A 16,030-nucleotide genomic window follows, 5' to 3' on the forward strand; every position below is an offset into this window, starting at 1 on the left:
TTTATGGGTTACGTGAAATTTAAAAAAAATATATATTATTTTATGATAAACACTGAATAATAAGAAATGTAATTTATTTAATTGATTTTAGATGTAGATTATATACTATGTATAACTTGAATTATACACCAACAACTTTGGGGGTACAAAGTTGAAGAGAAATTATATCTGGGGGTACGCGAAGACATCTTAGGGGGTACGTGAAATTAAAAAAATATATATATTATTTATGATAAACACTGAATAATCAGTAATGTAATTTATTTAATTTATTTTAGATGTAGATTATATACTATGTATAACTCGAATTATAAACCAACAACTTTGGGGGTACAAAGTTAAAGAGAAATTATATCTGGGGGGTACGCGAACAAAAAAGGTTGAATACCACTGGGCTAGATACGTTCCCTTATCTCCGGTGCACTTAAATTTTCTCCTAAACACGTTTCTTACTCGCAACACTAATATATATACATAAAGGGATCCCCTCCTTACATGGAGAATGCGAACTATAATTGCAGGTATTGTTTGTGTAATTAGTGATGGTGGCTGACAGAACAGCAGATCGCAGAAGGAAAGAAGTAAGCAGTTCTAGAGACAGGAACGCCAATCACATGAATTACACCATCGAATAAAAGCTTACAAAAAGAAACGTACGTCAATCCAATTCCAATATGGCTGGTGTACCAGTCCACCCCTGCGAGCATCACTTGAGGGTTCGGTCCAATGCACAGCAAAGGAATAATAATACAGGCAGTGTAAATGAAATCCATACTGGCACGTTTGATAAGTGAACCGGGCAGTAATTCCAGCACAAATAATCCCTGGTTAATAACGGGGTAGAAAGCAGGTGAGTAAAGCTGATAACGTTGGCCAATCGCCACCGCCTTCTAATGCGACCATTGTTTCTAAGCGGATTTAAAAACCGAGGAGACACAACACACTCGGCAACGGACGACGTATTGCGACTGCGCAGAAATATGCCCTAGCTCTCTGCTTGGCGGCCGGGTTGCCTACATTTTTGTGTCGTGAGCACAAAGTCAGTTTAAAAACAAATGATACTGCAGAGTGATGATAATGAGATCCCGTATAAAGTATTGGCGCCTTCAGGAAAAACATCGGTACGTCTAATTCATGTTCTGGAAGCGAATAATCTGACATATACCAACACATGAACAGTATTTTCAAGTATGACAATCAAGGCCTTTTTAAACGAGACATCATAATGAGCTTTACAACCTCTACGAAGCATGGCAATCAAAACATAGACGTTGTGGGATGAGAAATGTACACATCCCAGAAGACAGAAATCTTCATAGTCTGATGACGGAGGCAGTATGACCTCTGAAACGTTGGTTAACATCTACCTTACTACACAACACAACAACCCAGAAGACAGAAATCTTCATACTCTGATGACGGAGGCAGTATGACCTCTGAAACGTTGGTAAACATCGACCAGACTACACAGCGCAACAACCCAGAAGACAGAAATCTTCATACTCTGATGACGGAGGCAGTATGACCTCTGAAACGTTGGTTAACATCGACCAGACTACACAGAGCAACAACCCAGAAGACAGAAATCTTCATACTCTGTTGACGGAGGCAGTATGACCTCTGAAACGTTGGTAAACATCGACCAGACTACACAGCGCAACAACCCAGAAGACAGAAATCTTCATACTCTGATGACGGAGGCAGTATGACCTCTGAAACGTTGGTAAACATCTACCAGACTACACGGCGCAACAACCCAGAAGACAGAAATCTTCATACTCTGATGACGGAGGCAGTATGACCTCTGAAACGTTGGTAAACATCTACCAGACTACACGGCGCAACAACCCAGAAGACAGAAATCTTCATACTCTGATGACGGAGGCAGTATGACCTCTGAAACGTTGGTTAACATCGACCAGACTACACAGCGCAACAACCCAGAAGACAGAAATCTTCATACTCTGATGACGGAGGCAGTATGACCTCTGAAACGTTGGTTAACATCGACCAGTCTACACAGCGCAACAACCCAGAAGACAGAAATCTTCACTCACCGCCGTGAAAACGTCAAATCCTACACAGGGGGGCTACTGCTAGTGGTGGCAGATAATCCCAAAAGCCTATTGTCCTTCATGAAAAGAACTTTTGAAGTCTAGTCCAGTTCCGCCTTTTCCAAGGTAAGTCAATCCTCAACATACATAAGTTTGCGGAAGGAAAAAACTTGGTCGAATTCTGATCTACGAGCGACCAAATGTAACACCAAAATATATGGCCATGATTTATCCATGGTTTACCAATGTTTCTACAACGTACAGTACAATCTACGCTCAAATTAGCAAGAGGGCTGTGCAAAGTCGAAAGGCAGATGCGTCAATTCATCCACGTAATTCCTTTTTGTTCTGCAACATGACTTCATGAAACACAGCACGGATGGACACCTCATCAAGTCAGGTGTACGCCTTTTAAAACATCAAAAAGAGCAAACAGCCAGAAGGAACTACACAAAGAAAGGAGCGTCAAAGCAACGTCGAACCTAACAACCATGAAAGCTCCATCGACCGGAAAAGAACACATATCGAAAGATTTGATCGAAAACGTGCCTCCATGTCTCATCTGCCTTCAACTTACGTACGAAAAGAAAAATTCATGAAGATGTCTGTCTTTTGGGTTGTTGCGCCATGTAATCAGAAGTTTATCGACGTTTCGGAGGTACCTGCTGCCTCCATTGTTACGGTTAAAACCTCACAATCGTCCAAAATTCCTGCCACCTCTACTGTTTCACGGAACATTACATCATGCACCAAATCAATGCAAGTCTGGCAGCCACAGCGAAATCATACAAACCCTTCCTGCATCTGTCGTCCAAGCAATTTCAATTCATTCCATAAAGTCAGGCGATGTTGGTAGCATATCACACCTGCGACGTGTCAGAAACAGAATTGATTCACACTTTCAATGGATGACTGGCGTATCACGTCTACAAATCTTTCCCCTCATTCGTTACAACTAGTTTTCATCACAGCTGTTCCTACGTAACAGGAAGTCGACATATCCACTGACACCACCAAGTCTCGAACGTTATCAACAATCAAAGCAAATTACGGGACGGTGACGAAAGATTTGTTCGCCGATTTGTACTTCTATATCGTTCCTGACACGTACCACGGTGGTCTAGCGGTTAGAACGCTGGCCTTGTAATCCTGGGGGTCTCGGGTTCGATTCCCGGCGGTGCCCGAATTTATAACTTGTGTTGGGCAAGGCCGTGGTCTAGGCAACACGGAGTTTTCCTCCGGGGGCTTCTTCCCCGGTTTCTCCGTGGCATCCCAACAATTACTCCATTCACACACAGAAGAAGGCAATGGCAAACCACTTCTGGATCATCTGCCAAGAACGTATATGAACAGGTCCCAGTCCGAGAAAAGGATGGAAGGATCCTGTTCATATGGACCTGTCGTCAGACAGAACACTAAATAAATAATAATAAACAGCCTAGATCAGTCGTATTCAACCTTTTTTGTTCGCGTACCCCCAGATATAATTTCTCTTCAACTTTGTACCCCCAAAGTTGTTGGTGTATAATTCAAGTTATACATAGTATATAATCTACATCTAAAATAAATTAAATAAATTACATTACTGATTATTCAGTGTTTCTCATAAAATAATATATATTTTTTAAATTTCACGTACCCCGTAAAATTTCTTCGCGTACCCCCGGGGGTACGCGTACCCCAGGTTGTACACCACTGGTATAGACCATTCGATGCTTAGTACATGGTTTTAATGCTTTAAAATAGCTGCTAGCGAGAAGAATGAGATTGGCGGGGCATGTAGCGCGCATGGATGGGACAAGAGGTGTGCACCGGGTATTAGTTGGGAAGCCTGAGGGGAAGAGACCGCTGGGGAGACCTAGACGTAGATGGGAGGATAATCTCAGGCGGAATCTATGGGAGATAGGCGTTGAAGGAGATTGGATTTTGTTGGCCCAGGACAAATATAAATTATTAAAACAAAAACGCTTTTGGAAAAATTAAAGTTTTATTAGAGCGTCATGTAAAGGAGAAGTTATATGCGACCAACACAAACCAAAATGGCAGTTTTGCTATCTGGTAGAAATTTACGTTTCAAATGCCCTTTCTACCTCACTCATAGGGTCGATGCGTCATCGCTACAACCCAGAAGCAAAACCACCTTCACACGTGACTCAAAACTTCAAGACCACAAGAAGATGGTGCTCCCCCCCTCTAAAATAAATTATACCACTTTTCAGTTTTATTTTGTAAAAAAAATTCTTGTTACAGACCTAATGAAAGAAAATGTTGTTAATTAGCGTCCTTCAGTGCTGAAATAATAATTTCAGTCCTAAAGATAACACAAAAGCTACACGTTTATCCTCACAAACTACAAAAACTACGTGTATCAAAATTTTTTATTTACATACCAAAGCTGTTTTCCAGTCTTGCAGATGCTCCAGTGACAACTACAGTGATTCAAACGTCCCTTTCCACCTGCAAGAACAAGTTTTGGTAGTGACGATTCAGAATTCATTGCTTTCAGACGCCAAAGTCCGAGCAAACCTCAATATTAACATCGCCATAAGATACGAATACGCAAACAGCAACAAAGAATATATTCTACTGTATGAAATTCCACGCATGCAAAACATATTTCTGTTAACATCCACGACTCGAAAGAAATTGTCTTTTATTCCTACCAATCGTTGAAAAAGTATAAATCCCAGGGGTACTGATCACTGTTCACGTACCCCCTAAGATGTCTTCGCGTACCCCCAGATATAATTTCTCTTCAACTTTGTACCCCCAAAGTTGTTGGTGTATAATTCAAGTTATACGTAGTATATAATCTACATCTAAAATAAATTAAATAAATTACATTACTGATTATTCAGTGTTTATCATAAAATATTTTTTTTTAAATTTCACGTACCCCTTAAGATGTCTTCGCGTACCCCAGGTTGAACACCACTGCTCTATATGGCATACGAAAGAAATAAATGCCAAAGCAGTGGAAGGAATCTATTACCGTACCAATTCATAAGGGTGATAAGACGGATCGAAATAATTGTCGAGGAATCTCCCTCTTTATCACCTGCCTACAAAATTTTATCCAAAATTCTTCTGGCGAGGTTGGCCTTATATGACAATTAAATCATCAAATTTTCTACATTCGCCAGATACTATTAAAAGAGAAGCTCTTTACCAGTTTTCTTGAATTTGGTATACCTACGAAGCTGTTCAGCCTGTTTAAAACGTGTTTAAGTGAAATCTCTAGCAAACCTCGAGTAGATAAACATTTATCCGATATATTTCCCTTTCATAATGGCCTGAAACTGGGAGATGCTTTATTGCCACTGCTTTTGAGCTTTGCCTTACAATACGACATCAGGTAAGTCCGATAATATCAGGGCGGTTTGGAATTGAATGGGACACATCAGCTTTTGGTCTCTGCTGACTGATGATATTAATTTGTTGGGCGAAAAGCGACCAGAGAAACACTCTTTAAGGGCCAGTAGGGATGTTGGACTAGAAATAAATTCAGGAGAGACAAGGTACATGATCGTGTCTCGGCATCAGAATTCATGACAGAAACAGAATGTAAGGACAGCTAATGAACAGTTCGAAAATGTGACAAAATTCAAGTACTTGAGGAATGCACTGACAAGTCATAATGACATTTATGACAAAATTAAGAGCAGATTAAATCCACGAAATTTTAGCTTTTATTCAGTCTAAGATCTTCTGTCCTCCTGTCTCATAACAAACTAAAGATTAAAATATACAAAAATGTAATTTTGTCAGTTGTGCTATATGGGTTCGAAACTTGGTCTCTCAGTTTGAGGGTCTTTGAGAACGAGTGTTTTGAAGGAAGACATTTGGACCTGAAAGTGAGGACGACGGATCATTCAGAAAATTGAATAATGATGAACTCCACGGCCTACACTCCTCACCTGATATTATTAGGGTGATTAAATCGATGATAATGAGGTGGGAATATTCCTACAAATCGAACAGCTGTCTGGAAACAAACCCATGCCCACCGAGACTTTAAAAAACAGCTGACAAATTCAGTTAACTGGCAACCGATAACAGGAACTGCACCTAAAAATCATCCACCGAACATTGCGAAAGTGTCTAACATTTGTGTTAAGTACCGTCTACTGCAGTGAGTGGTTCAAGGAAACAAAGTTCCAAGCACAGCAGACCACACGCGGGTCTGCACATCGTGTTTTCTCGTTCACACGTAACACCGGCGGTGCATCAGAGTATTATACAAGCCCTTATTTTTTAAAAAAGAGTCCCGCGTCACGCAACAGCTCGCGAGTCCCCGTGATGGCATGAAGGACCTCCGAGGAACTGGTTAATTTCGGTTCTCTTCCTGGGGCATCGCCTCATCGAACCACCTCAATAACAACAACCTGGTCCACCCTCCACTCGCTGAGCAGACAGGCCACCGACCCCCAGAGGCAGTTGACCTTGGACCTGCGCATTCAGAGCGGGGTTCCTAGTGACCTGTCATCCCGTACACTATCGGGGAGATGGGGCCGAAAGTCACAGCCGCTTGCATTAACCACTGCGTATTTAACGGTAAACCAGTTGCTACGCTGACAGCTAAAATATTCTGTGGGCTAAGCATACTTGCGAAACGTCCGTCAACATTACCGTCCTGATGATGAAGTCTGTGAACAAGCACGAAACCGTCTCTGCGTTCCCGCAACACTCTTTGTTTCAGCAAGAAACAAAAACTGTTCCCTCGTCCGCCAAATCTGCATACTGGCTGGAAACCGCGAGCTAATCATCTGACGTTAGCTGCATGTGACGCATATGCCGTCTAACGGTATCTCTATGAACTACTGCACACACCCCCCACAACACAAAAATTAATCCGAAAAAAATGCTTGCTGTTTTAATTGTTAACACAAATAGCGTATCATTTCGTGCAGAGGGTTCATGAATATCAAGAAAGCTTATTTTCACGTCAATGGGTTCAAATATATCGCGCATACATGTCACTAATCACGTGATGACTTTAAATTCAATCACGTCTCTCTTGTCAAAAAATCGCACGGTTCCTTATAAACGGATATAATTACACAATTAGGGTTACGACTCATTATACATCTCTATGGGTGTCATTATTTGGTCGCTGCAAACTAGTCTTCGCCACAGAGTGCTACCAACACCACCACAAGAACACTTCCTATGGGACACACAAATGTCCCACCCTGCTGGCACTCCAAAATCATAATCAAACTATGGGCGCCTTCTAGTTATAACAGGTGCCCGAAGCGACCTCCATCCACTTCAAGGCAGACGGGATAGCATGAGGAATATCCAAGTTCTGTGAACGTCGAACACACCCTCACGCTTAAAACACTTCGTCTCGTCTCTGGGCATGATTGAAGCATTGGGAGCTAAAGCGATATTTTGTGCATAGAAGTTTACAAGATTTAGTCCTCGCGGGTTGAGCAAGTCATAGCTATCCACGATGGGGAATTGGAGGATGTGCGCCAAGTATGTTGTTACAGAAGGGTGACCAGGTACTTGGCATGGTTGCTCACTAGCCAGGTATGCGTGTGTATTGGCAAGAAGACACTACCTTTTAAAAAACAGCAGTGCATGCATGTCTCCAAAGGTACAGTCCACATACCAGGAGAAAGTCCCTGCTAAGAATTCGATATACGCGCATGTGCAAGATTTCGCGGAGAGTGACGACCCATCCTAAAAGCATTCGTTCCACAACCACCGAACGAAAAACAGACAACAATCTTTCATGTGTTTTAATGGGTTCAGCTTTAAGATTACCTCACAGAGGCACAGCGATTTAATCCAGAATATTATCGCAACACCCGCAGAACACATTAAAAGTGCGCTCACTACACGCTACTCTTAACTGCTTGATGTTTTCAGTCTGTGTAGTAGCGTAAAACTCTGACGTACCACATTTCCCACCAATAGCAGCCCTCTAGGCAGTACACATTCCCCCCCGCACCGACCAGAAACGACTTCCTCAAGCAAGGTTTATCTCGTCATCCGTGGACAGTAGTCTACCATACAAGCCACATCATTATCAGTCATTATATCCTGCGGACAGGCAACATCGCTGTGGTCTAAAAATTCGCATTTTACTCAAATCGTAATAGTCAAGGAACACGGCATATTTACAAACTTTACTCGTGAATAAAATCTTTATGACAAGACAAAGACACAGCGTCATACGAGAGATTACTTCTCAAAATCTGTTTTGAATATTACACACCTTCGACATGGGGCACAATGTTACACGTACGCAAAGCGATATTCAAATTCCATCCATGTACGATGCAGCACGTCAACTTCTGTAATAGCAGCTGCAGTTCTATCTTCAAATCGTTGACGTAGGCCACCTGAGTTCGGTAGACCAGTCTTTTACGTTATTATTATTCAGTGTTCTGTCTGACGACAGGTCCATATGAACAGGATCCTTCCATCCTTTTCTCGGACTGGGACCTGTTCATATACGTTCTTGGCAGATGATTCAGAAGTGGTTTGCCATTGCCTTCTTCTGTGTGTGAATGGAGTAATTGTTGGGATGCCACGGAGGAAAACTCCGTGTTGCCTAGACCACGGCCTTGCCCAACACAAGTTATAAATTCGGGCACCGCCGGGAATCGAACCCGAGACCCCCAGGATTACAAGGCCAGCGTTCTAACCGCTAGACCACCGTGGCTCACCCCGAGAAAAAAGAATCCCATGGTGTATGATATCTGGTGATCTGACCGGCCAAGAACTGGGACCCTGTCTAACAATTTCATGCCAACACTTACGAAACTAACGATATTTATTTCCCCTATCTATTCAACACAAAGACGTGAACTGCCATATGAAATTTCTTACATCCATAATATTATTGAATTTTGTTGTAGAATGAACACTGTGGTACAAATGTACTTTCTCAATCTTCAAGATACAACAACGATGTGAGAAAATTAAATATGGAACTGGGAAACAGAGACGTCTATAGGAAAATAGGGACCCTGAGAATCCTCTTATCAGCTTCGAAGGTCTCTGAGATGACTGGCCAATCCCACTAGAATAAATACTGTAAGTGTGAATCAGTAACTAAAGTTGGTTTGACTGGAAACAAAGCCAACAGGCAATGGACACAGCTGGCGTCCAGTGAAGTATTTATCACGAGACAGCGAGTATAACAATTTTATAACAAACAAGACACTATTCTGCATTAAGTTGTGGGAAATGCCCGAGTTATTTTAATACAGTATTCTACATAACAAACATTTTCTTACTTCTTTTGTTCTCCGGGCGATTGTGATAGAAAAAAAAACGGATGTGGAATCTGACGTTTCAGAATGACAATTCAGTTCCTGCCTTTGTTTTCCAACATATATTGAGATTTTAATGTGTCGTGTACCCTATTTTCAAATTCTTGCTTGTAGTGGACGGAACACCACATTTATGGAGGCATTTTGTGTTACACACAGCGAGATTTTGAAAAAATTGAATGATTTGGTATTTCGTGGTTTCCCCAAGTCTCTCCAGGTAAAATGCACCTAAAGGAAGGACGTGACTGCTTCCTTCCAAATCCCTACTAACCCATTATCATTCATAATCCTTTCCCCATGTTTATAAAAGTCTGTAATGGGCACTGAATTATAACATTATTAAACAAAAATAAAATAAAACATACGTAATGTATAACAATAAACATACATTTTATAAGCTGTAATGTTTTATCATTTTAAAATTCCATTTGATAACTTTTCTGCCAGTCCTGTTTGCAGGTTACATTAACGAAAGTAAGAAAATCAGTTAATAAAAATTGTCCTAGAAGTACAACAGAAGGCTTCAATGTAAAAAGGGAATAAGCATAGGCCCATGTCTAATAAACTAAAATTATAGGATTCTATGCCTGGTTTAAATTCAATATATGCCTACCACATATTAATACGAATACTATAAATTTATGTTCGACGTCAGAATATGGACGAATTGCTTGTGAATAAAAACAAAGCAATTCATAATAAAAGTAACATTTACTAAATTTAACATCATCTACCATCTGAAAAGAGAATTTTAAACCCAAGGTAGACCTACGAGAAGCACGTTGCGTCACTAAATGAACTGGGCGACCTACTTACGAGCAGGTAGACACACACACACATTCGTGCCGTATACAGAGTTCACGTTCTGTTTGTTTACTTTCCCTGAAACGTGGAATGCAGCTACGTCAGAGAATAACATTTTCCTCAGGAATTCATTGTCTTCGTCCAGCTCTCAAGCATGGCCACTGCAAATTCCTTACGGTCCATCCCATCATCTGGCGTAATGCCCTTCTCCACCTGCAACTTGTAAGTACACAGAAACGCTTTGATAACACCCGATGCTACGTCGAACGCGCCATTAGTAACTCGCTTGTTGCAGATCGCATCGACTTACGAGAAGTGCGGGCAAAGACCCTGCGAATCTTTTCGACACACGTGGACACCCGTACATTTCCTGCGCGAAACAATTCCGGTCTCCTCCTCCGGCACCATATTGAACCTGTGCATCACATATCGTTTCGATAAACAACTCCATGCACTGGTAAATGACCTGATTCACAAAAGACGGATGCACTGCCGTGGAAAACAACAGGTGCTACCATCGGAATCTCGGTGAAACTCTAGAGTTTCTCTCGCAGATGACGCTCAAACAGTGTCTATTTTCCTACAGGCCTTATTCGCTAGTAAAATTTAAAAGACGATTTATAAACATCCTTTATGCCATTCGAATTCTTGCAGTCATATATGGGGCATAGCAGCAAAGTGACTAGCTACGGGCTCGATTCTAGCCTCTGTATCCAGACCGGGTGAGGCGAACCCAGCCTCCTATCCAATGGGTATTTATTTAACACACAAGGACATATGGACACTGCACCTGCAACTCACTTCTGATAAAATGTATAGATAGTTTGCTGCCAACTGATAACAATTCACAAGGTGAAGATTGCAGTCTTCTGGGTTGTTGCGACGTGTAGTCTGGTAAACTTCTACCAGACTACACAGCGCAACAACCCAGAAGACAGAAATCTTCATACTCTGATGATGGAGGCAGTATGACCTCTGAAACGTTGGTAAACTTCGACCAGACTACACAGCGCAACAACCCAGAAGACAGAAATCTTCATACTCTGATGACGGAGGCAGTATGACCTCTGAAACGTTGGTTAACATCGACCAGACTACACAGCGCAACAACCCAGAAGATAGAAATCTTCATACTCTGATGACGGAGGCAGTATGACCTCTGAAACGTTGGTAAACTTCGACCAGACTACACAGCGCAACAACCCAGAAGACAGAAATCTTCATACTCTGATGACGGAGGCAGTATGACCTCTGAAACGTTGGTTAACATCGACAAGACTACACGGCGCAACAACCCAGAAGATAGAAATCTTCATACTCTGATGACGGAGACAGTATGACCTCTGAAACGTTGTTAAACATCGACCAGACTACACAGCGCAACAACCCAGAAGACAGAAATCTTCATACTCTGATGACGGAGGCAGTATGACCTCTGAAACGTTGGTAAACATCTACCTTACTACACAGCGCAACAACCCAGAAGACAGAAATCTTTATACTCTGATGACGGAGGCAGTATGACCTCTGAAACGTTGGTAAACATCGACCAGACTACACAGCGCAACAACCCAGAAGACAGAAATCTTCATACTCTGATGACGGAGGCAGTATGACCTCTGAAACGTTGGTAAACATCTACCTTACTACACAGCGCAACAACCCAGAAGACAGAAATCTTTATACTCTGATGACGGAGGCAGTATGACCTCTGAAACGTTGGTAAACATCTACCTTACTACACAGCGCAACAACCCACAAGACAGCCATCTTCAAACTCACTGCCATGAAAACCTCAAATCCTACATAAATTCACAAGGTCTTCTGAACCTGAGTGAGCTCCTTGTAACAATAAAGGATAACAATTATTTTTCTCGCAGGTAGTAACAACACATACAAAACAGCTGTCTGTTGCAAATGAAGTCTGAACTTCACTCTGTACTACTTAAATAAATGTCAACCCTCACTTGCCACATAAAAAAACTCACACCAATCCTCAAGGAATGCTTACTATCTTCCTGCCTGTGCTACTTATGTTTGCCCTGAAACTTTTATGATTGTTCTCATATGAACCAGTCAATTTACAGCTACAGATAAAATGCCTCCCACCATATTCATAAAACCACACCACAATTTATGCCAAATGCCACAACACTCGGCCTCCCATTCATTTAAAAGTGAGTATACTCACACTTTAAATTTTTCAAACTATAAATTTATGCCTTGTATAATAGTCACAAGAAACAAGTACACACAAGATCTCTTCTATAATTAAACACATCTCACATTAAACTACCGACTTACAGAAGACTTGGATCGAAACAACGTAAAGTGATAAATTCTCTACGTTCTTATCTCTACCTACACGACTTCTTGCGACTGGCCAAGTTTCATGTCAATGATGGTGTCTGTTGGTTAGTTTCACCTGTGGTAAAGATGCTACCTACAATTAATCCGATAAATATTTAATTAAATTAGTTTTATGCAAATACCACCTTTTCTAACCTGAGGTCACATTCACCTTCTCTCCAACTATTAGGCCACAAGAATATAAAAAAAAAGAGCAGTTTACTAAAATTCATGTCGATTCATTAAAAATGTTGCCAACTTGTTACTGAAAACAGGTTCATGTAATACTCAACTTTGCCAATGCTTATACTTAACTGATCTCTCAATTATATTTATTTCTCGTGAATTGCATGCGACCCCCCCCCCCCAAAAAACATGTTCTTCGGTAGGACCTGTTCTATCTAGTGCCCGACTTGAAATTCTTCTCTGAGCTGGAAGACGCTCACGGTGACGGGCATTGCCTAAGAATATTGACATTAACATTGTTTCTAATCAAGTAACTATTCTTCATCAAACAGGTGACAGTAATACCAGAAGTGCGTGTATACTGCAGAAAACATGCTGAGCTGAGAACCCATGCTTTAAATGAAAAACAAAATAATCTTGTCAAACAGCCCAAATTGTAAAACTTCAACCTAATCACTTTGCTTCATTCAATATCCAAGGGAAGATTCATATCAAAATAAATGAGATTCGAGGTTCTCGAGGCTACGAGTATGAAGACGGCCATCTTTTCGGGGATTTTCCACCGTGCAGTATCACAGATACGAACCAATGTTTCAGAAGCTTACTGCCCTCAAGATTACCCTGAAATCTCTTATCAGACTACACAGTGCAATATTCCAGAAGACAGCAATTTTCAAAAGTTATGTGCTGATTACAAAACAACTTTAAAATTGTTCAGACATTTCCGCACTTTATATGGACAAATAATAATAGTAATAATCGAACACATCAGGGAACTGCAGAAGACAGCCATTTTGGGATCTTCATACATCATTCGAAAGACGCTGTCATAAAATAAAATTATATAATACATATAACATACATTAAAAACAAAATGTATTTCAGAAGTATCTTCTGCATGATGTACCTTAGGGACAAGGTCTGTCTCGGGTACATAGAAGAAAATATCCTATAAAGTGGTGAATATTTAATGGGATAATAATATCCCTTAAAACTATGAATGGAACAGCACTCACATAACACTAGTTGTACGCTCAAAATTTCTGGCAAAAACTACAAGCTGTATTTTCCTTGCAACTTTAAATAATTTTCAATGTTCCAGATATTACACAACTCAAGCCTCTTCATTACAAAGTTATCCCGAATACAATTTTTTGTTTTGAATTGGACTGACAGGGTAACTGTGTCCCAATTACCTCTCGCACAAACTTTATGTGCCCCAACAGCCCATGCCCTCTTGCTCTGAATCAATACTCACCTTGACACACCACCACCGCTGCACAATGCAAATAATACTGTTTCTATTATGATGCAGGTGTCCACAAAAAGTCTTCAATTACTTTAACGTCTTCCGGTATCAACACATACTTTACTCCAGTTTAACTCATTCAAATGTAAATTTAAAACCAGTTCAGTTTACTTGAGGAGCAATGATACAAATTAATCTTCGACTGTCTGGACTCGAACAGTGGTAAATGGCTTAGTGGTACGCTAGTGTGACACACAACCAACTGGAAGATGTGTTAACAAACGAGGGTCACTCCAATCAAATCAATACAGACGAGACATTTTTAACCTGACACCACAGAACTAAAATAATTTTTTTGAAAATTTATTTGCAATTATTGCCAAAATGTACTGCTTCGTGGTCACTAAATTTCTGATGGCAGACATAAAACTAGTTATTTGGGCTCAAACTAATTGAGACACCGCTCATTTATTGCTCATTTTTAAGCCAACAAAATTCTCTTTCTGATAACCTATTACACCGACATATTCAATATGCATATACTCTCACAGAATTCATATCTGACCTTTGACCTTGTATCTCACAAAATGGGGTTTTTTAAATTTTTTAAAGTAGCAAAAAGTATTTATGTAACTATCACTTAAAACATCAACTTGAGACTACAATTGGATTGTGTTTCGTAAAACAGTTTACTGAGACACGTCACTTCGATTGCATTTATGAGGTGACTTCGAACGAAACGTCTCAATTCTCTACATTCATTACTTTAGGTTAACATAAATTATGCATAATTGAAAAATATTGACATTTACATAGTAAGACACTTTCTTGTAAGAAAGGTACTTGCACAAAAGCCAATAAAAAAGACTGTCAGGACAATCTCTAAACCCTGAAAGGCGACAAAATATTTTTTCACATCGTTAGATTGCTCACAGACAACCTTACAAATTTTAACCAACTTGTCACAAATCATCTGATGCCATTCAATTTAATCCTGTCTTTCCACACACAAGAGAAGCAAATATATTTTTTGGCATAAATACATCTCTTAAATTGAAGTTCTAAATACTGGACTGAGCCCATTTACACAGTTGGTGATCCGTAGTTATTTGGTCACTATATTCGCACTACAAACGGCCTTTTCAGAGCAACAACCTCTTCCTACGATATGTCACAGAGAAATGCTACAATGTTGGCATTCATTGTGCTGTCTAATCGGTAGTAAATGTTTTCCGTTTCTGTAGACTAACTTACTAAAACAATACGGAGATCCACCAATCCAAAGACGCGGCCAAACAAAGCAAGCACGACATTGACCACTAGTCTCTTGTTGACTCAGAGAAGATTTTTTAATAATGTCTATGCAGACAAAACTGAGTGAAAATTTGTGTGTGCGTAATCTCTGCTGTTTCATACAGATCTTTCCTTAACAAGAATGGTAAGTATTTTGAAGATGGCCCTGATGATGGAGGCAGCAAGTACACTTGAATCGTCAGTAAGCTTCTATCAGACTACATGGCAAAGTATCCCAGAAGACAAGCAGAAACATCATCAATTTTTGTGACACTAAATAATTGTTAAGAGGATGACCCGCTATAAAGTCCATCTGCTTCAGTTAAAACTGCATGTAGAGCTCAGCAGCCAGTTAAGAAAGACATAATTAACCCCAAAATATATCGACAACCATGGGATTAGTGCGTAAAAGACATAATTCAGCTGAAAGACATCACATGATTTGTAACAAGCTTATATGATCATTTCTGTGGTTAGGATGTGTACTAAGTCGGCGAGGAACAAAATGTGAAAATAAGCTTCCTCCATCCTCATAGACTGTTTGTGTTGAACATACGTCCACCTACACCACATTCTGCAAATTCCTCAATCAGCAGTTCTATCAAAAGTAGGATATATACATATACACGCATACCATAACGAGTTAAGTGACCAACTTAACAGCACAGTGAAGTAAAACATCTTTTTCTCCCACTAACCTAAATGAAAGAACCTTACGCTTCTCACGCAGGTTATATTTTGGCCTAATGTCTCATCACCTTTGGATGTTTAAAAAACTACTCAGTTTATCGTTAGATATTATACAA

General features: G+C 40.3%; 1 protein-coding gene across 2 annotated transcripts in view; it reads right to left on the reverse strand.

Moving 5' to 3' along the window:
• The window catches only part of mub (poly(rC)-binding protein mub), a 105,394-nt gene that overhangs the window by 85,983 nt on the left and 3,381 nt on the right, over positions 1-16,030 (reverse strand). Inside the window, exon 2 of one of the 2 annotated variants that reach the window (XM_087348372.1) lies at positions 4,445-4,511. The exons of the other annotated variant lie outside the window; for it this stretch is intronic. The gene's annotated coding sequence lies outside the window, so the exon portion shown is untranslated. The remainder of the gene's footprint in view (positions 1-4,444; positions 4,512-16,030) is intronic. 2 annotated transcript variants of the gene reach the window in all.

Source organism: Zootermopsis nevadensis, unplaced genomic scaffold (assembly GCF_977971745.1).
Source record: "Zootermopsis nevadensis isolate Lab colony 2312 unplaced genomic scaffold, Znev_1.0 Znev_ptg000013l, whole genome shotgun sequence".
Lineage (NCBI taxonomy): Eukaryota > Metazoa > Arthropoda > Insecta > Blattodea > Termopsidae > Zootermopsis > Zootermopsis nevadensis.